Raw genomic sequence first — 23,126 nt, 5'->3', positions numbered from 1 at the left:
CTTTGTGTGTCTTTATCATAGGAGTCTTTTGACAGCATGGTTAGAACTGGTTCAAGGTTACTTTAGATGGCAAGTTTAATACTTCGGTGCATTAAAAAAAGGCAATATCCAGGTCTTCTCTTTCTTGTCCAGTGAACTGATATTTCAGCTTACTTGTGACACTACCAATCATCAATGCAGTCTCTCCCCCCACCCTTTCTTTATGCATTTAAGAAATTTTACCTTTACAAGGCTTTAGATATTGGACATTGTATAGGCTTTTTGTATGAGTTGAAGAGTTTAGCACAGTTACTCATACAGCAATGTAATACAGTTATGCCATATGCCATGAATGATCAGATCAATATATCAAACATTACTTTCAATGCATATGTTTAAACTAAAGCTCTGACTGACATGATCATCATACATGATGTGAGAAAATCAGGTGGGATCAGTTATACTTGGAACTTGGCCCTATGGTAGTACCTTGCTTGCTTTCCTCTTTTTCACAAATTTGGTGTTTGAGTGGTCTTTCACTCTGGTTCAGCTGTTAAAATTGTATCCAAAAAAGCTGTGCTCCCTTCCCTCTCTTCCAGAAGCTGGGATGAGTGTTTGAGGCCACCTTCCTCCTGCCTGAAGCACAGGCTCAGAAAGACCCACCTCTTAAGAGGGGATCTACTCGCCATGTGCTCTTGGGCTCCATGCTGGAGACCAGCCCACGTTTCTTTCACAAAAGGTCTCTACTGATGAGTAGTGACATCTTGTTTTCTTCTAGCTCTGGCCTGAAGGGTTATCTATATGTCCTCCTATATGTTTCGCTTAGGAGCTACTGCCCTTTCTTAGAGTCCTACATAACACCTGAAAGTCTTACACACCTGAAGCAGTGTATTAGTCAATGCAGCTGTGGAAAATCAGGACAAATGTTTCTTGAAGGAGGAGCTTCAACCATAGGAAGTGACAGCTGTTAACACTGGTGCTGAGCTTTTCTCATGTATGTCCTATAAACACTGAGAAACTGCCTCCGAGGTAAGCAAATTCTGGTGGTTGGTGTGCTTTATTATTCACAGAATAGTTAAGCCTTAAGACTACAGTCTGAAGTGAGAGAAAGGCCTATGTGGTAGTGAAAATTATGAAAGGCCTTCACTGCTGTAAGAGCAAATGATCAAAGGGTATGGTGAGAGATAACAGATGGATGCCAGTCAATTGTAGCAGCAAAAGGGAACGGAGAGACATTTCTGTTTAGTGTGATAAACAGCATCTTGCCTTTGTAGTGCTGTTAATCTAGTATATACCAAAGATGTTTTGCTGTCTAATTTTAAGAGGTGCATAAACTCTTTTTTCCCACAAAAGTCAAAGGCACTTAAATGAGAGTTAACGTAGTCATTAATGCTGCCTCAAGAGTTGGCTTGTTGACCTCATAAAGAGCATGGTGTCCTGAGCCTGCAGCTATGGGTTTGGGTCCAGGCAGTGTATTGTCACTCTTGCTGCTTTGCAAAGCAGAACCTGTCTGTTGCTGAGCTGTCTTTTGGGACCAGAAGAGCTTTGCTGTGTCACAGGACAGGTCCGTGGGGCTTTTGACTGAGGATGGAGGTGTGTGTTGTTTATTCCTTCAGGTGTCTGAGATGGCTGTGTGCACTATCCCAATTCTGAAACATTGCCAAAAGAAAGACTGAATTTACAGTGAGAGGGAGGAGGAGGGAAGTGGTGGCAGGGCAGAGACAAATAAAGTGAATATGAGGATAGAAGGGGGGGGGGTTAAAGCTTTCCAAAGACAAATCAATAGATTCACTTTAGGATGAAAGTGAATTTAGACTCATAATCTTTCACCATGTGCAACATTCTGCATCTATAATTCAAGGCCTATTTATATTACTGACATTATGATCAGAGTAAGATATAACAGCGTCTAGCTCTGCTTCTTAGATCAGCTGGTGGCTATAATATTTACATTCTTTCCACCACTCAGGTCGAAATTCTGAAGTGAGTTTAAGAAATTATAGCTTTCCTTTTTCATTATTTACTGATATGAGGAATAAAAAATAATATTTTCTTTTAAGGACTACTGCATTGCAGCAATGTTAACTATCCAGAGTTAACAAAGATTAGCATGTTCAGAATTAAGCATGGGATATTAAAGTAAATTCTTCTCTCAGGGCACAGGCTGTTAAGGGGAATTATACACGGTCATTGAAAGAATAGTTTTCATTGTTTCCAAGTTACACAGTTAGTGCTGGTTACTGCAGTGTGCTCTGCAATGCACTTTGCAAAAAATTATGTCCTCTGGTGAGGTAAGAAAGGACCATTGCATTATGTTGGTTATTAAGTATTTATTATTCTTTATTCCCCATAGTTTGCAGCCACAGCAATAGTTGAATGTTAGTTTACAAAGAGGCTGACTGCCCCAAAGCTCTCGCTTATACAGCTGTGCAAAATGAGAAAGAATAAAGAAGTTTTCTTCAAAGGCATCTCATCCTGGAGCTGCTCAAAATCAAAAGCGTAGCTCTCCAAGAACTGTGTGGCTTATCCAAGAGCATGGGGCAGTCAAGACAGACATGGGGTCTCCCTGTTGCTTTGAATGTTTGGTCCTCTAAAAGGCATATTGCTTGTGCACAAATTACAGCAGGATGATACTACGTTGTGTGGTTAAATACAGCAGTCTGGCTCTCAGGATTGTGCCAGGAGTCATCTCCCATCAGAACTACAGAGCATAAATAAAACTTGGGAGCCCTCATATTCAGCCTTGCCCTTTCCCGTAACTGCTCATTAAGGGGTTCAGTGAAATTGCTGTGATCTCCTAGGAGTGCAAGACTGGGTCTCTGTTGCTATTTGTGGAGGGAGTCTCTTCTGCTGCTTGAAAGCTTTAGAACTGGTTTTCTTCTTTAAAAAAAAAAAAAAAAAAAAAGCGCTCCTTACCATCTGGCCATAACTTTGTACAATATGTTACATTTCAAACTGTAAGAATTTTTTTATGATCAGGTTATAATTTGTCAACCGCTTACAGATCTTTAAGTTAAAAATGTACAGTGCAGAATAAAGTTGCTCTGTATATTGTTTTCTAAGATGAGTGGAAGGAGAAGGGAGGAAAAAAAAAGACACTTGAAAGTGTTTTAATTGCACAGGGATGTCATTGCCTCTAGCAAGAGTTCTCCTGCTTCTGTCATAAATTTTTCATATTGCCTCGTGAGAGTGAAAACTGGAAACTTTACCCTCTAAGTGAAAGTCGATGAACCTCATACCAGCCTCAGATCCCAGTAGCCTTGCACTCAGGAATATTAATTTAATTAAGATCGCTACAATAAATTCTATGAGGGAACTCTCCTGGCACCTAAGGTAACTCGTGCAAAGAAGAAGGGAAAAAAAACAGCAGAGCCAGATCTGATGGAGGGAGATACAGTAGTACAATGTCCTCAGAACAGTTGTACGCTTATCAGAAGTGACAGCTAAGAGATGTGAGACCTCCAAAAATAGATGACAGAGGTTTTAGTTGGAAAAAGCACACAATTACACATAGTGTAATCATTTTATTTTCACTACACTGACCTATTTACTGTCTGAGAAAACAATGCAAAACACTTTTAAAAATTGCCTCTCTCCTGGGAAGCAGAAGGACTTTTTACAGGACAGCATACATTTGGGCTGTTTATACACACACCCTCCCCCAACAGTCACCTGAATGTGTAAGACCAGGAATATGCTGCTTTGCAGTGGCTTATGCAAAAGGGAGCTAATGAGCTCCCTCCACTCTGCAATGTCTATGGAGACAAGGGGGACAGAGGTAAAAGCCAGGGGCCCATAGTCCTCTGAGGCTTTGGTCCAGACATTTTAATTTCCTGCGTTAGACTAGAGAGGTAGGATTAATTAGAATTATATTCTAGGAGGTGGTTGACCTGATTTACCCAAGTGTAAGACAGGAGTTGTGCCATTGCAGTGGATGGTACTGCATCTTTAAAATCATGCAGCTGAGATCAGCTGAAGCTCCAAGAGGGGTAACGAACAGATGCCACATGCCAATTACTACTTTTTTTTTTTTTTTTTTTTTTTTTCCCCCCCCTCCTGAAAATGGAAGCTGGGCCACAGAATCAATGCCACAAAAGATACCAGGATTCTGCAAAATTCTGAGGAAAGTGATATCCCAAAGTTACACTATTTCACGTTATTGGCTATAAAAATAAAACAGAGCTCCCTGGAAAGTTCAATCTGAAATGATAGGCTTAATAGCTGGGCTTATTACGTGGCTTTTAAAGGCTGAGATTTTCTTAAGAGAGCCTCTGTTGCAGGGGTTGGGCAGAGTGTGTGTGTGTGTGTGTGTCAACACAAAGGGAGGTATGAGACTTCTGGTTTCAGGCTCCAATTCTAAACCACGGACTATGTATTTCTTCATATTAAAATAATTTTTAATGCAAGTAGTTACTGTTTTATTTTCTCAGAAACTTTTAAAGTATTTTCTTTATTATAGAATTTGGGTGTTCAGTATTATGAGAAGAACAAACCAAGAATGAAGGGGGTTTTGCCCCCCCAGACTTTTCTTTTCCTATAAATCTGTTGTTATCTGTAATTATAAAATCAGCATTGTTTGCTAATATCTTTCATGCACAGGGACACAGCTTAGCACTCTGCTCAAGCTGGGCTGCTCTCCACATCATCTAGTTTGAATCTTGGTAGGTCCTTTTAGATCTTTCTAATTTTTTGTTAGTTTTGTTTTCTTCAGTAGGGATACTGATGGTATGATATACTCTATAGAACAAATGAAGGTTCAGAGTCGGGCCCATAATGCTTCCTAGAATGAATTGTCTCCAGTGGGACTAACTACACACTTGGCAGTAAGAAACTATAGCATGTGCTCTGAAGAGGGGTGAGTCTGGTGAGATAGGCAGATATGCTTTCAAGCTGCAGGCCACCTGTGAGGTGAAAAAGATTATGGAATTTAATAGAGAAAGTCTACTTTTTATTTCATAAAATGTTCCTTGAATATGATTTGTATTTTATTTATGAGATTTAAAAATTGAGTTGAACAACTTAACTGACAGAGACCACACAATGGCTACAAGGGTACTAAAACATAAAGCAGCAGGAAGAAGAAAATAGCCAGTTGTGTGTCTTGGGTTTTTATTTATTTATTTTAAATTAAGTAAGCTTGGATATAGCGTGATTTTTTTTTTTTTTTTCTTGCCTATTACTCTATCTGCCCTTTGCTAAATGGCACAGTTCAGTAAGATGCATAGATTGGTGTTACTGCAGGCATTGTAGAGCCCTTAACTACAGTATCTGTTCCTCATATTCCTTCAGGGTTTATTTGCAAAAGGGCAGCATAGCCAAATGTGATATTTAGGCTCTGGTTCCTATTAAAAGAAAACAAATGCGGTGCTACGGGAAGGCTCCCTTGTTTCAGAGCAACTTGTGGCTACTGTAACAAGTAAAATAAAGCTTCTTTCCTGGTTTTGAGATCTTATGCATGAAGATGCTAGGCAGGAACTATAGAGAGAAAAGACAAAAGTAAACATTTTCCTGGGTAATCTTGCAGTCTCTGAATATCAACAATAAAAGCCAATGATTGCTGGCCAGTGAAGTGCTGCCAGGTTCAAACAGAATTATCTTCTTTTTTCAAGATCCTAGGTTTGTCTTCTAGTAGCATTGGATCAACCCTTCGTATTCCCAGGAATAAGGATAACTAATTCTGTTCTTGTTAGTGCTGTAATAAATTTTGAACAACTCCTTTGAAGCTGCATGTATGCATGCTGCCTTGGGAATGGGGTAAGCCTAATCTTCCATCTGTTTAAGCTATAATCCTTCAAAATTCCCATTTGACATGGTTTCTGCGGACTTGAGACTCAGTCCCCCACCCTTCTTTTTGTTTGGTTTCCTTAATTCAACCCATTTATGGTTCGGGTCCATATTTTTGATTCCTATTTCTTACCTTCCCACCAAAGAGAAGGACATTTAGGTCATTCTTTTAAGGGAATGCATGCAGTAGTGTTAACTGAAAAAATAAAGATAAAATGCGGTAAAGTAACAGGGAAATTGTTTGAAATTGTTATGGAAAAATGAAGTGTTAATCTTACCTTTTAATGTTTTATTAGTGGTATCACAGGATTGCTGATAATGATAAGCAGTTCTGAAATGCATAAAGGAGATTATGCATGACCTCAAACATTCAGTATTCTGCTTCCAAAACACATCAAATGGGATAACACCTTTTTTTAAAAAAAAGTGTGGGGAGGAAGTAGTATTTATCATCAGGTCAAATATACTGTTTTGTTTGAAAGGTTATTCTGGGAGGTTCCTGGACAAGCATGAGAGATTTAGTTGTTGCAGTTGGGTATTTCTAAGCAGTTATTTCATGTTAAAGGGCTATAGTGCTTTCTCACCAAAAGTGTTTGTGCATTCTTTGTGGCATTTACTATTATTTTGAGTATCTTAAATGTTTATCTTCAGGATCATGATTAACTGTCGTTCTTCACTGCAAGTGAAAAAGCCGTTACCATTCGTGTATGACTTCTCAGGAATTTTCCTATAGGCTTTTCAAGTTCCAAAATATAAGCTTGACTTTTGGTCTTTTGAAATCAGCTCTGCTCTCTAGCCACTTCAAATATTGCATTGTGAACAGAAGCTGCTTGTCTTTCGGAGTTGTCAGCAGCCACCCTCATCCGGGTGCGTAGGTTTGCCAGAGCTACAAGGGGCCTGCCCCGAGAGCACGGATGGCTCTGAACGGCCCTCAACAGCCTCACTTGGCCCCAGCCACGCTCTGCCCCTGGACCCAGGAGCCCCAGAGACGCTCAGCCCCAGCCGGCCTGGCCTCGCTGGCGGTGTGGGGCACCCGCGGCCAGCCCTGCCCCGGGGGGGCCTGCACTACACCTCCTCTCCAGTCCCTCCATTCTTGCCGCTCCTGACCCGGCTCCCTCCGGAGGCAGACCTTCAGGCCGGGTTCACCACCGTGTTTGGGGCTGTCGATGGTCCCTGCTCTTGGCAGGGCACCCAGCTCCGCCTGCGCTGGGCAAGGTCGACGGGGCTGCAGCCTGTCGGGGGTGACCCCATGGCTGGCACTGGGGTCACCCTCCACTCCCAGCTCCCTGACGCCCCCTCTGCCAGCTGAAGTTTGCTTAGAGAAACCTCCTCGTAGTAAACTTCTCCCGAGTGCTGAAGCTTTCTCGCCTCTGCCAGCGGCAGTATGAATGAATGAAGACAAGAAATAAGTGAACTGGAGCTTTCTGGAAGTCGCTTCGGTGCCCGAGCAGCATGTCATGGGATAAGCCGGGAAGGAGGATGTTATGCCATCGTCTCAAGTTCGGCCATGAGGGCAGCATTCGTGCCACGCAGCACAGCACTTCATCTAGGACATCTTGGCTCATCAGGAACCCACGTGAGCTATGGGATGTCCCCAGCCACATGCTGTGGGGCAGGGGAGCGACACGGGGGTTTTGCTTTTTCTGCTGTGTTAAGGCATGGTAGGGGCTGTTGGATGGTGGCTATGGAGGTGCCCAGCGGGGGCTTGCCAGGAGCTGTCAGGGCTCCCCTTCGTCCTGCCGGATGGGGAGATTTCCCTTCACCAGGAGACAACCTGCCCGTTGTGGGGCATGGAAAGCAGGGAGGAGATGGTCAGGCCCGCTTCCTTCTGCAGCATTGGCATGGGCTGACTGTCCCCTCAGCCTTTAAAGTAAATTCAGATATTTGGGCTAACTGCTGTTTTGAAGGTAGAAGGTTTCATAGTTTCACCTTTCCGACAGGCAGCCTGTGGCTCTGCTTGCCCCCTCCCGCAGCCGAGCCTGCCATTTTGCTCCCCCTCTTCCCCAGCTGCGGGTAAAACACTAACAAAGCAGCCAGTGTCTTCCTCTCAGATGGGTCTTTATTTTTCCCTTCATGTTGCTGTTGTGTTGGCAATTCCAGCTGCAAATGTTGTGTTTGACCTTCAGTAAGGGAGCTTGGTGATTTGAATTCATTTCAAGCAGTTTTCTGACAGCAAGTCTTAACCAAAGCCCTTAAGGTTTCCCCTACAAAAGCCTCATGACAGCTTTGCTTGAGGCTTACAATGGTCAATGCAAGTGGAAGTAGTTTGTAAACTGTAAATGGCCTTATTAACTTCCTTGCAGTACTGGAACAAAGCCCAGGTCTTTGCTAGGCTAAGTCTCAGGAGCTGAAGCAGGAGGCCCCTTACACTTCTCATCATAGCAAATCAAACCATGTGGGAGATGCATGATGCTGCTGAGACTCTCCTGACAGAAGAATGTGATGGAAGATGGGAATATTTGGGAAAGATGTTAATTAGTCAAGGTTTCAACCTTTTGCTTATTCATTCATCACGGTCAGACCCAGACAATTGTCAGTTTTCCTGGTAAAACCAGGTGGTTGCATTAAGGATACACTGCTGTGCTTGGCCACATTTACTATCCATGTGATAATGCAAAGGGCAGCCTTGTACTTTGTCCTGCTTTTGGCTGATGGGCTGCTTGTCTGCTTTTTATGATTCCAGTTCTACAGCCACAGCATTAGCACAGCTTTAGTAGAAGGTCCAGGAGGAAATAAGCAGTGTCCAGACTCCTTTCTGGGTTAGGTGCTAGGACTTGGCAGTTTAGCTCTACTATGTCAAAAGACTATTGGGTAAGGTGCTTGTTTTCCCACTTCTTGATAGTTCCCACCTACCTTCCCTTTATTTTTTCTTCAGACCAGATCCCTGTAAATACTGATTATGATTGCTAAAAATTCTGTCTTAATAACCATAACGTTAACATCTATGCCACATCATATTTGTTACTCCTCCCCAGAACTGCTATGAATGCATATGACAACTACAAAATAGCATTCTGTCCTCAAAAATAATTTTACTCTTTATAAGAACCAGAATTTCATTCTTAGCTACCCAGGTAGGCAGCTACAACCATGAATCATATGTCTCTGAGCTAAATTACAAATGATAATCTGGAGCATGTGACTGGAAGATGCCTCCTGAGTTCTTGAGTCTGGTCCTCTGCTGTTGTAGCTGGTGCAATCCCAGAGTCACTCCTCAGTAGTATACACCATTTTAACAGTACTTTAACAGTTTTTGTTAGCACTTTGTTGTTGTTGGTTTGTTGAGGGGTTTTTTTGTTAATTGTAAAGCTGTTTTAGACTGTTGCAACTCTAATTGGTAAAAAGTCTTTCTAATCACTGGCCTAAACTTGTAGTTCATTTATACCTACTTGTCCTGCTGTAAGTGCCTTCAAGTGTCAATTTCTTCCTTCTCAGTATTTACAGTTTTCTTATCCCAGTATATTTAGGGAGCGTCCTCTAAACTGTTACCATTAATTTTGCTCCCTTCAGAACTTGTTCCATTGTTAGACTTACCAGCTTGCAGTTACCCAACTTGCTCTTATTTTTTGCTTTTTAAATTCAACATTTGCTATTCTCCAGCTATACAGTAGCAATTCCAACATCAAAGGCTTATTTAAAATGCCCTGAAGCCAAATGAGTGACTTTGGAGGGAGCAGGCTGATCCAGCAGTTTGCAACTAATGTGAGGTCAGCATTAGATCCTTTTGTCTATCGCATTTTATATTTCCTTGGGTTTGTGGGCTCAGCACAAGCCATAGCTGTCTTCTAACAGAACTTGTATTCTTCATGGTTTCATTTATTTTATTTTAAAATGTTTATGATACAAGAATAAGGTTAAAAATGAGACATTTCTCTACAGAGACTATTATAGTCTGAGAGCATACCATACCTCTATAGTGTTTCCAGTTTTGCTTTGGAAACTAATTTACTAGTTTATTACCTAATGTAGCAAATTAATGGTAGAAATTCTTGGGAAACAACAAAAGGATTGGCACCAAGTAGTTTCACTATATAAAGTAATAGGAAAGTTTTCATGGGCAGATGTTTTTGTCTCAGGAAGTAGAACCAGATGAAATACTGAACTTCGAGTTTGGCAGAATTTCGAACAAAAACATTTTGTCTGGAAAATTCTTGGGGAAAAAATTGTCATCTACAGCAGACAACGTGGTCTACATTGCTCATAGCCCCTAAGGCTGGAAGGAAGTCAGAGAAAATTGGGGATGAAGGTATCAATTATGGTGAATAAGAACCATTCTCATCTTCTTTTGAAATTTAAGCAAGATTTTAATATAACCTTTTAATCTGTTTGTTAGCTTGAACAACTTGATACAGAAATTACCACTGACTGACCAGAAGTAAAAGTCTTGTAATACTGGCATATTGAGAGTACCTGCAGTACTTTTAGTTCAGCTTCTGGATTTAAACCAAACCTCTAAGCATTCCAAATGCTTTTCTAAACCAGACCGAAAACCACATTATAATATGGCTATTCTTAATTAGTATAGTTGTTCTCTATCTCAGGGAACTTGCAACAGTCAGGCTCTGTACTGAGCTCTTCTAGAAGTAGGAGCTTGAGCAGTCTCAGCTGTTTGGGTGAGCTGTACTCACACATGGAGGAGAAATTAAGTAAATCTCCCTCAGGGTGTTCCAAAGAAGCTTGAAAGGACTTCAGTTTCCCCAGACTTACACTTTGTTTTTACATTGGTAGATAATATAAAATATGTTCTGTACGTGTTAGTTAATTGCTAATGTTTTAAATCCATTTCAAAAATAATGTGTTCTAAATGTAAAGAGATTGAGGAGTTCTAGAAGAAGCAGATAGCGAAACTGCACCAAGAAGCCAAGAAGAGTCTTGCTTTGTATGTAGTTATTGGTTTTACTGTTTTTCTTCTGTATTAATAGTACCAAAGAGGTATATACTGTTTGCTGTTCAGCTAGGAATTCTAGGCAGACCATTCTGTTCTGTTCCAACATGACAGGTGGTATGGCTCCACCTGCTTGATATGTTTGTAAATAGGCCTAGAATTATTTTGGTGCTGATATGTGATATTTTACAGAAATTTTGAGCAAGTTCATGGAACTCTGTGGGCTGTCCACTGACAGCACTATATTTCACTGTGAGTGCCAGTTTCCCAGAGTGAGCTCCTAACCTTTCAGAAGCATGTCCAGGGAGACCTGTCAAAGATCTGAATGTCCTTCTTCCTCAACTCCTTCCCCCCGTAATTCCCTCTTGTGGATATTATTATCAGATCCAATACAGCTTTGGAAAAAAACTTTTCCAGCTTGTTCTATGGCAAGAGAAATGTCTTTTAAGAGAAGCTTTGAAAGTTGTAACTTGCTACCTTCTAAGCAATTTGGAAACACCTAACTTTGGATGTTTTCTTGACAGTGCAGGTATTCTGGATTATGTTTTCAGGAAACTTAATAGTGTTTTATATACCTGGAGAATTTGCTTTCAATGAAAGACTGCTGTGGAAAAAAAAATTGAAAGCAATGTTGTTGTTGATATGGGAACCGTACCTTTGACAGAATCTGTTTTCTTTTCCTTCCTTGCAGCAATTCAGAAATCTCTGTAGAAATCTCTAGAGAGGAATGGCAATGTGGCTGAATTCTCTCAGAATAAGCATGCAGATGATATGCACAATGTACTTGTGATCTGTCATTTCCTAAACATTTGACTTTGCACAGGAATCTATTTTGATTTAAATACATTGCACCCCTGGACTGTGGTTCAGATCTCTCTGAGCTGTCTGACTAGAGTCCATGGAAAACTCACAGGTGCTATAGAAAGGTGAAACCAAGTATGTGTCAGACGCAAACCTCTTTGTTCAATTAACATTAAGCATTCACTCAGCTAAATGTTACACATGCAAATTTGAGACAGCTTTTTAAACTTTAGCTTGATGTGTCATGTGACAGGGTATCTTGTGATATTTTATTGCCTAAGCCATAGGGTTAATGTGGGCTACTGCTTTTTCTCTTTTTTTGGAATTAATATGCTGTCACGCAACTATACCAAACAGTGTTGTGTAAAAGTGTTGAATTATGAACCCAAAGTTGGATTAAATCTGAACTTCCTAACAGAAAGTGCACTTAAGAAATAATTTCATCCTTGGTGGAGTGTCACCCCACAGGCAGGAACACTGGTTTTGTGCTCTCTTTCATCTTGCTTATATGTCCAAAGATAAAAATCAGAGTTTGATCTGTGTGCTCCGTGTGATCCTAGGCAAAGTACTGGTTCTGCCATCTGTAATAACAAATTGGAGTCTGAAAACATACTTAATTAACACGATAAAATATTTACTGTTCAAAATTTTAAGAAAGTAATGCTGCTTTAATGCTCAAAAAAAATACTTTTTTTGTTGTTGTTACAACTAAGTGGATAAATTGCTTAAGGCACCACACACTTAGAGAATTGAGGCTAATGGAATAACTTTAGTTTTGTAGTGTTTCGCTAGCTGGTAGAATTAATCTAGAAAATGCTTTTAAGAGGCATGCTTTGTGCATTGTGGTTCCCTGTGCCTTTTTTAGTGAAGAATTAAAATGCAGAGCTCTTATACTTTTGTTAAAAATACAGCAGAATTTACGAAAAATTGTTTTCATTTCAAAGAAACAAATTAGTTGCTAGATACTAGATTTTTAGAAACTTTCAGTGGAGGGAGGAAATACTTATCAGTGCTCTCTGCAGATGGGAAGAAACTCTTAATTTAATTAGGATTTTGAGCTGATGCATGTGTGTGACAAAAGCGTGACCTGTATATGTGAATTTTTATTTCTTTATTTTGGGTGACTGAATCTGGAACTGACTCTGAGCTTGTGACATAATTAGTACAATAGTGCAAATCAGCCATTTTTGAAAAGAGTAATTTACTCCATATGCAGCTTCTCAGCAAGAGCCCTCATTAATCAAAGAAGGCCATGTACATCAAAGTGTTCCTTGCTTGCTACAACAACATCCATCATACAGCTAGTAAATGTGCTGTGGCAGGGTTTGATAAATATAATGCCTTTGATGTGCTGATAATTCTGTGTATTGGCATGCTGCTGCCTGGAACTCCCTGGGTATGCACAAAAATCTAAACCAGCCCAGGTCTCTGTTCTAAAATTGTACCTAGACTCACTCTCAAAAGCCAGCCATGTCTGAAGTAGGACTCAAGCGCATTTTCACTCTCACTTATGATTCAATGGGGCCAATTTTTTTTATCTATTTATTTTTAATCTAGGTTCCCAGATGCTACAAAATTCCTTTGTGGATATATTTAGGTATAGATGCAGCTTTAGCTGACAAGAGCTTCTGTTTGTTGAACCACTTGTATTTAACATGGTATATTCATTATTCTGTATGAATGTGCAGTAGAGATTTAGTGTAAAAATGGTAAGAGGCCTCATATGATATGAGAAGATAAAGCATAAAGTGGTAGAGATTGGAGGGGGCATGGTCTTATGGAAAAAAAAAAGTAATAAATAAGCTTTGTTAGATGAAAGTGAATTTGGTTTTAGGAGCTCATCCTCCAGGCACACAGAATGTGATCCATTTGTTTATACTAATTCACTGCCCTCTCTACAGTTTGTCTACTGCCAAAGTGAATGACTCAAAAGTCATCTTCAGCAAGTAACAAAAATGATTACATATGAAGATTTGTGACATGTCGGAGTGGGGAACTCAAATTTTTGCTCTGTTTAATGCAAATTGTGGTGTTTCAGATCTGAATGCATAAAGAATAGCAGCTGTGCACCGAAAAGCAGTACTGGTGCATTTTCAGTTATGCTATTTACTGAATTATAGTTTAATTGATTTACTGAATTATAGTTTAATGGAAGGACAAATTACAAACGGGGAATTTTTACCCTGACTGTGTTATAGGTACAGTATGTCAAGTCCCTGGTTTTTTTGCTTCCTCACAAGCTGCAGAAGCTTGCTTTCCACTGTTGCTCACATTTTTTTCCTAGAGTGGAGTGTGAAAGCAAAGCAGGGAAAAGGCTTGGAGAGAAGTCTTTGCCCCCTGGGTGTAGCAGAGCCCCTCAACAGCTGCCACTTCAGCCTGTGGTTTAGAAGAACGTCTGTCATCCTTCCCCCCTCCATCACATTTGGAATATTGGGGGTTACAAGACCAGTGTAAGTGAAGATCCCAAAGTCCTCTCCTCCCACTTTCTAGCCTCCTGGGTCCTAGTTTACCTGCTTGGGCCTGTGGTGGCCCTTAAATGGGATGCATGGAAAGCAGGGGCGGACGTAACCTGCCAGTGCCGCAAGTAATTTCATTTACTGGAGAGGTATCTGAAAAGAAAGGGACGGATGGGGAGAGTAGAGGAGTGTTTCTAGATAAGATATCAACTGGCTGCTCCTCCGAGAGGTTAACAAACTTTTCTTGGCACCTCTAGGTACTTTGGGCAAAATTTGTGAGCCTCGTGTTCCTAGTGGAAACTGGTGGGGAGGAGGGGAAATGAGACCAACCGATGGACAACAGGTCTTTAGTCTTTCTGCGTTATCAGTGAGTCCTAATCTTTGTGTTAGGGCTTCTAGGGGTTACTGCAGTATGATTAATTGGAGTGCAGGAGAGAACTGCCTTGCTCTATGGTTTTATGGTCATGTCATAGTTAGGGGGGAAAAGTCCTGAACAACTCCTTTTGCTCACCTTGCTCTTGCATATGTGTTTGGTTCAACAGCATTTGCTAAATGCCATCCTCCTGTGAAAGTATGAGGGCCGCTGAATACCAAGAAGCTTTCCAATGCATCTCAATTACAATGCCAGCTGTGCTGAGCAACTGTATGCTCCTCCATTGTTAACATTTGTAGAGTGTTCAATCATCCTCTAAATGTGTCATTTGTTATCTCTGATAGCTTGTAGTAAGAAAATACGGAAGGACTTCAAGAAAGAGTGCATGTGGTTCATAAGCACCCAGAAAATGTTGAATTGTTTGCTTCTCCTTTGATTAGGGATTGTTTATTTTTTTAAAGTTAAGCGACAACCGAGAGATAATTTTTGTGTAGCTTATGGCATAGCACTTCCTAGGAAGGTAAAACTTAAAGTGAACAGATCTTTTAAAAAATGCAGTAGAAATTTTAAAGGCGACTTGTCTGAAACATACTCAAATTATACTCCAGGCAAGCCAATAAATACATCTCAGTGGAAACAGTGGTACTGATGGAGAAGGATAATCTAAACTAGTTTGTATTCTGAAAGTTGTTAGCTGTGCACTTATTGCATGCTTGTTATGTTTGGAACATAACTGGTAAAGCACAAATGCTAATGCTTTGACTCCTGCATTTTGTTAGTTTTGAATATGCATGTCTGATGTGCAAAGTAGGAAAAACTGAGTACGGTGTGCTGCTTGCATTATTGCTTCTCTGTAAGCTAGCTCTGCAATTAAATATTAAGTTATTACTAAAATAATCAAAATAATCAGAATGAGGATTCACTGGAGTTTTCTCTGCTTTCTCTCTTTCTTGGTGTGATCTCTGGTGTTCTAGGATGCTAACTGATATTGAACTTTTTAATGGCAACTGACTAAACTCTGAAGTAGTTGGGCTTCTGCTGAACAATGTGTTTACATAGATAATTGATTAAAAGCATTTATCTTGTACCACTGCATCATGCAAAAGAAATTAGGCACTATAATTCTGTCTTATGTGCATAGGGTTACCAGTACTAAATGCTATAGCACTAGGTAGTATTGGGTAGAAAAAAGGTATTAAGTTGTATCTACAAGATGACTAAAGCCCAGGTCTCCCAGACATGCAAATAGACTGAATAGTCTCTGCTTCATGTGAATAGATGGAAATCAACATGAGGCTTTAGCAGCTCCTAATCATATAATCGTAAATGAAATCAAATGTGCTTTTATCAGCTCTGTTCTGAAGCCTGAGATGCTGGGGTTTGTTTATTTTTCTGATGATAACAGGGTAGCTTAAAAATCATATGGGAAACACCTATTTTACCCTTTCCTATTCCATCACCTCCCATATGCTTATAAATACTTTCTTGATTGGCATCACAGTTTTGAATAAAACTAGGAAAAGCTGGGTCGTTTTTCCTTTAGACACAGTATCTGAAGCTACAGCTTGGTCTTTTGTCCTTCCATATAAAGCTACTGAATGATTTAACAATTGCCTTAAAGACAGTAATGGGTACATTAAAAAGGTATCATTTTGAATCTGTGTAACATCTGGAGAAAGATATCCATTTAAATGGAATAATCTAGCTAAACCGTGATAAAGGTAAAAATGTTCCAGCCTACCTTCTCTTTTTTAATGAATTCTAAAAGCATAGAAATTTAATCTTACTCTGTCAATCATTCAATTTAAACAAAGCCCAAATTCTAAGATTTTGAAACCTGAGGAGCCACAAAAAGTGTAGCCATGTAAATTGTTTGACATTGACAGTGCTTTGCCTTATCCCAACTAGTTTGGTAACTTCTGACACCAACATAACAATCTTTGTAAAAGCCAGGAGAGCAAGTGGATTCAATTAAGCAAAGGTCTTGCATAAATATATAGATATGGACTAAGCCTTTCAAAAGTGACAGGTAATATTTTTTTTTTTCATTATCACGATTTTGATTGATTAGCAAAGATAGCTGAGTATCCATCCTCAGAAGCTAGGTCTGCTTCAGGGTGTGACCTACGTCATGAACACCAGAGATGAGCCATTCTAAATCAGTTGATTGCTTCTGAAAATCTTTGCCTGTCCTACCCTGTTCTGTAATCTTGCTGCTAGGGAGTGTGCCATCACTTCTTTAGATAGCACAGAAAGTGCATTTCACGTGTTGGAAAAGTGGCTTTTATTCTGCTTTGTCACAACCTGAGGAGAGAGAAAATCGTTTATGGTGAGGAACCAACTAACTATGAGAAGCAGTGGGCTTTTCAGAGGAACTTGAATGCAGACAGGATTTGGCAATCGCAGTGCTAACCATGTTATTTGCTGTTGTAATATTCACAGGGTAAAAGATCCAGTGAAAATTGTCTTCTATGGAATTTAAGCCTCGGGTATGCTATACACAAAGGTGTATAGCAATGAAAAAATGTAACTTGAATTTGTATATCAAAATAGGGAATATGGTTGTTGTTCTTTACTAATTTTAAACTGTCAACAGTGATTTCCTGAACTTGAAGTAAAGAAACTACTGATCAAAGTTTTTCTTTGAATGATATGACAGCAGCCTGATTCTTGTCCTTTTTTTTTTTTTTTTTTAGATGATGAATATTTTATCATGATCTGTGCATAACAGAACAACACCTATTCACAGTGCAGCAGACACACATTCATCAGCATATTGAGTCTGGCTGTTCAGTGCCAGGTTCTGGAGATGCCAGACAATTCCAAACTTCTGCTGTATAAAGAACATTCATTATTATTATTTACCCACTTTATGGGCAGAATGCAAATGATGATACTCGCAATCAATTTTTGCCTCTTTCTTTGTAAGACTTTCCTCATCCACAATCTGGCAGGAATGTGTATTGCCAACGTATTTTCTATCAGGAAAATACAAAAAACTTTATCTTGTGAAGTGCGGAACATTCCCAATTGCAAGGCACTCGGTAATGAACTCCAAGTGAAAAATCATTCATCAGAATTATTAACTTTCCAGTAATACTTTTTTTTTCCCTGTACCTATGTTTACTCAACTCTTATTAAATCTTCCCCTTGTATCCCCCTGTCATTCGTCCATCCGTCCCCGTCCCCCCCGCCAGATGTTATATTCTGAGCATGGGGATGATCATACTGCAGGGGAGAAGCTGTGGCACCAAAACCTGTGGTTTACTCTCAGACATTTTAAAAGTGTGATTCAAAATCTTTTCATTTCTCTCATTGGCCATGAAACATTTTGAGTTGGGCCACTAAAAGTGCAGCCACACTACTGTTTTAGCTCAGATTGGAGTGTGCTTATGAAGGAAAACTCCCATTTTTTTCCCTTAGTGAGCTTTGCTTTGGAGCAGTCATGGAATATGTGATTTGGATACCTTACAAATGAAACTTTACTGGAAGATATTCTCCAGGAGCATGCGTAATGCACCACAGTCTGTGGGATTAGAATAAAGCTAGTTTTGAGTTTTACACTGACACACGAGTGTCTTGTCCTCAGTACTAACTGCTTAATTCATAGAACTGCTCCTGCTGGTCTGTACTACCTGCTAATGTAAACAAAGTCTAAGTCCATGCATTGTGAAGATCTAGGATTATGTTTAATTTGTTCTTTGGTATCTCTCTGAAATTGTGATAAGGCAAAACTACGTAGAGGTGAAAATGTCTTATAAATTCCCTGTCTATAGTTCAGGTAGCATGTAACTGAGCAGTGAGAATTCAGCAATGTTCAGATCTTGCTTGAGTCTATTGCAACACATTTTTTAAAAGTAGGATGATGTTCTAAAATATAGAGGAAAAATAAATTGTATGAAATGCGTTAGAGGATAACAATCTCATAGAAAATGTTAAAATACAACATTATTTGTCCAACTGTAACTGTCGACTTATTTTGCCAAATTACATTACACTGGCATGAATTTACAGAGCAGGAGACTAAAGTTTATGGCTCATTAACAATAACAGTTGTACACCTACACTGTAATTCCTGAAAATGTATTTTCTCCTTTAGTACTGCATATACTGTGGGAATGACAATAATTACAGAAACTAATTGAATGAGATAGTCATAACTCTAAAAGTCATATTACTCATTTCAAAATGGTTTATTTCCTGAAATAAACAATCTTTACGGAGTGAACAGACATCCCTTTAAGTTTATTAAACTCATTAAATTTCCTTAAATATGTTGAAAAGTGTATGCTGTGCATTTAATAGAGGGTATAGATACATGTAAGTATGACATTCATAAAAATTCTTAAAATGAAATTTTAGTGAAGCAGTTTTTCCTCAAAAGTTTGGTTTTCTATAGCTAATGGAAAATAGGATAAGGTTTCAGAATTTCATAGCAAAAGTTTGTTGAAAAAGGAAATCTATGTTTTTGTCCTTGTATGGGCACAGATGATATCCTCACCCAATGGAAGTTTTAACGATTGCATGGTCAAAACAAATCAATCCTTCCTCATTAATACAGAGTTACACTTCCTCAGCAGTTGTCCCTTCAAGTGTGCAGTTGCAAGTTTGAGGAAAAACTCCAAGTTCTGAAAACAAGGGGTGTGGATACACATGTGAGCGCACACATCACCCCCCTCTCTCCCCAGGTCTCGCAGTAACCCATAGGAAACACCAAAAACAGTGTTGGATGTTCCCGTATTAAAAGGTGGAGGGATCAACTGCAGCGCTTCAGCAAAGGCTCAGTGCGGCATGAAGTAGTCCAGGAGAGCTGTGCCGCTTGCGGGGTAGCTGAGCCCTTCTTATAGTCACAATATAACTTTGGAATAAACAGCTTCTGAACGTTTCATTTTACTATCGGGTCGTGGAGGCCCTTTCAGCCAAAAGACACAACCATTTTCATGCCTTAGAGGGGATATGACTGTAGATTGAGGTTGTAATGAAGAAGAGGTAAAGACGTAGCATTTCATGACTCTGTAAGGAGAAATGCGAAGGAACTGTTGTATAGGTGAGTTCCTGTGGTGCTATGTATGGGGAGCGCAGAAAAAGGTACCCTGTAGTTCCTGTTAAAAGATGAATGTGTAATGGAGCTCAACAAATGCATGGTTGGGGTTGGATGGTTCCAGCTTCACTCTACAGTATCTTCAAAAACTTGGAGTTTAAATGGTTTTTCTACTGAAGACGTTTGGGAGTGCATTAGGAAATCCCAATTCTGCACTAGGTTGGTTTGTTTTGTTTTTTCTTTTGTTTTGTTTTTTTCTAATTGCTGAGTGTTGCTTTTTGTTGTTGTTTTAATAGACAATGAAGGCTTATTTGTAGGAGTTAGTAATGATTTGAACAATTCTAATTTGCAGGAGTTGTTTCCAATTTCATTTGAAGACTCTATATATGAACTCAGACTCTTGCTAGTTGATACGGTGTGATGTAATAGTAATGGACTACCATAAAACAGTGTAATGTATAACGTGTTTACATATAGTGCAGTCCTACTCTTCCTACTGCATACTTCTGAGATTATACTTGATTGTTGCTGTAGTGTACTCATTTTACATTGGCTTTTTTAATGCCTCTATTATTTCCAAAAGTTTGGGTCTGATTGCTGTATGCTTACCATAGGTGCATTGTCTTCATTAAACAGGAGCCTACATTTAGAACAAAATAAAAAAAAAAAAAATCCTTTAATCAACTTTTACCTGCTTTGCTCCATTTCGTAGGTTGTTTATTTATAAAGTAATCATGTGAATTTCCTCCTGGTGGAGAGTCTTTTAATACAAACTCTTTTACTTGTGGAATTGCTTTCACTGACATTGATGCTGACAATCTTCATCAACATTCATCCAATGTGTCATATAAAACAAGGTGATAAATGTACCCTTGCACCCTAGGGTGTTACATGTACAACCATTTTTCTCCACTTTGCTTTCTTTTACCAGTCACTATATCGCTAGACTGCAAAACCTAATTGTAGTATCTTCTGCTCTCCTAAACAAGCTCATTTTTCTCCAACCTAACCGATCAGAGATGCTGTCAATCAATGAGAAACATGTCACACGCGGATCAGGGTGGCAAAGGGCTGCAGTGTTTAGGCTATTCACAGGAAATACTTTAAACCATTTTGCATTAAAACCTAGAGTTTTCTATTTGCAGTCTTATCAAATGAATCCTGAATTTTTATCTGCTCTGTGTCTTGAACAACAAATTGTAAACAAAACAGATAAATGCTAAGAATAGGTCTGTATAAAACAAGCAAAAAATCCAAGGCTAAGAAGGTATTTCCTCCTAATAATTTTGAATATGGTACCTGGGTACAGCCAATTTCCCTGTTGTATCACAAGTGACTTTAATGGAATCTAATAACCATTGGAAATAATATTACTCTGCACTCTCCCTGTATCTAAGGGGGACAGAAACCTAAAAGCAAGTGGATGGGTCAAAATAGGGTGACTTTGACTGAAACTCTTTGGCTACAAGTATTCATTATAAACAAAATCTGTCAAATCTTTTCACTAATAAGGGTGTAGATCTTATTACAGCCTCAGGACAGTAGTAACTTATTCTCTGACATATTATGTGAATTTTATGTGCCTACTCTATAAAAAGTGCACAGTTTCCATAGCAATTTTGATACTTCTATGATACATGATGTGACAGCATGTACCATTTTTCCTTCTTCCATGATAAATTGTCCCCACCACTCAAACACTAGATTGCTGCTAGAAATCAGAATTTCATTTTGATGTCACTAAAAGCTAATATCAATAATTAGGCTTAGATGTTTGCTCTGGAAAGAATAACTTCTTTGCACTGCTTCATTACTCAGGTTAGCAGTTTTGAAACCATAAATCAAGAATGAAAGGATGAAGTGTAAGAATTGGTTTAGAAAACATTAGGGATAATCCCAAATTTACAGGAGGAAGAGGTCCCATGTTAATGTTGAAAATTTGGGGCTGAAGGGTGGGTTATTTAAGAGTATCTCTCCATATTTCTTTGTCTGTGATCAGCATTTACACATACCTAAACAAGAGGTATGAAAGAAAGGCATCAGATGGCTCCTTGCCCTTGGTGACTAATGGTGTCTCACTACAGATGTAGAAGCACAGGTCTGAGGTTTGCTCCAAAGTGCTGTGAAACTCCTCTCCCCTTAGATTTGGCTGTAAAAAAAACCTGCCTGATCACCTCAGCTGGGAAACTGAAACTGATGGACACAGTGCTATCTGTTTTGCCCCTTTGGATGCATTCAGCTACAAACAGAACTGACAAAACTGTTTATTAGCTCCAGCTGCTGGTTGGGACTGTGCAGACAGTGGTAGGATGCTCTAGGCAAGACTGCAGCATGTTCTTTTTGGCCAAAACCATGCAACTGTGTAAAAGGCTCCTGAGCCTGCCATGCCCTGTGCTTTTCGCTCAGCCAAGCCTCCCCACTGTTCTACGGCTTGTCTGAAAGAACAGTGGAGTGCTTGAAACGTCATGTTAGTTTTGTTTGGTGGGGTTTTAATCATAGCCATTTTTTAATATTTTTGTTGTTGTTGTTGCCCTGAAGCTCATAAAAACTGATTTAGTGGCTGGTTTGGTGAAAGCACAAAACCAATATGGGCTTGTTGGGATCTTGGGAAGGTTGATACAGTCCCCCGTGCCCTGGTTTACTCATTTGAAAATTTGATACTTACAATTACTCTCCTTGGGAGGTACTCTGACTAAGTGTTAACTAAGTATCACATGGTTTTGAAGAGTCTATTAATAAATCAAAATATATTTATCAGTGAATAAGTAATATAAGCATTTTGCTAATAATTTATTAATTTTAATAAGGGGCAATGTAGACTATGTGAAGAAACATTGAGATACATTGTTAATATAAAGGCATTTTGGCAGGAAAAACCTATTCAAAATAGCTCACCCTTGTTTGTTGTATGCATATAAAAGTATCACTTCTTGAATTTCAGTCTGGTGGATGTTCCAGGTCACTTGATATCTCACTTGAAATGTATCACAGTGGACTCTCGAACTAAGAGCTTGGTAACTCACTGAACCATCATTGTAGCAGCTTTTTGTTTGGTAAAAGACAAAAAGACCTTTCTTTGAAAGCCTCTCGTGGCATGAGTATCTCATTGGGTGAGGACAGGGTAACTGAAACAGGCGGCATAGTAGTCTTGTAGGCTGGTAAAACTAGGGCCACAGACAGGAGGACGCTAATCTAATACTACCCATCAATATGTCTTACGTTAAAATGTAGTGCCAAATCGTACAGAAGTATCATCAAGTGTGTCTAACTGAGTTTAGATCCCACTATCTCCTGCAGTAGTTGAAATTAATTGTTAAGGTTAATTTTTGTGGGGGAAACTTTTTGTAAACTGGATAGACCGTAGATTGCCAACCATGCCCACTGCTGCTTCACTTTTAATTAGTTTATTGTGTACTTTCAAAGTTAAATGTCAAAGCGGGTGAAGATGAAGCAGAAATAGGAAAGACATTCACTGCTAATGAATGTGGTCTTAACCTTTAAGAGGAGAGCATGTTTATCACACTTCTTTAGTTCTTGTATCTATTTTACTGTTATACTACTCAGTGTATCGATGCATCAGAATTTTGAGACTGTTCAAGGCTTAATTTTTTTTATCTGTGAGAAATCAACATTGTTTTGTTTTGTTTTTGTTTTGTGTGGTGACTTTAGCTACAGCATTTTTCTAGCTGTAACGTTTCCAGGTGTATGGAAAGTCAATTAGCAAAGAAGTTCAGTAGATGGCTAACCCAACGGACATCTGAATCCCAAAACAATGAGTAGGACTGCAGTAAGATACAAAAGTTGAAT

This window comes from Aquila chrysaetos, chromosome 25 (assembly GCF_900496995.4).
Source record: "Aquila chrysaetos chrysaetos chromosome 25, bAquChr1.4, whole genome shotgun sequence".
In the NCBI taxonomy this organism is placed as follows: Eukaryota; Metazoa; Chordata; class Aves; order Accipitriformes; family Accipitridae; genus Aquila; species Aquila chrysaetos.
Note: the sequence above shows the minus strand (reverse complement) of the source record.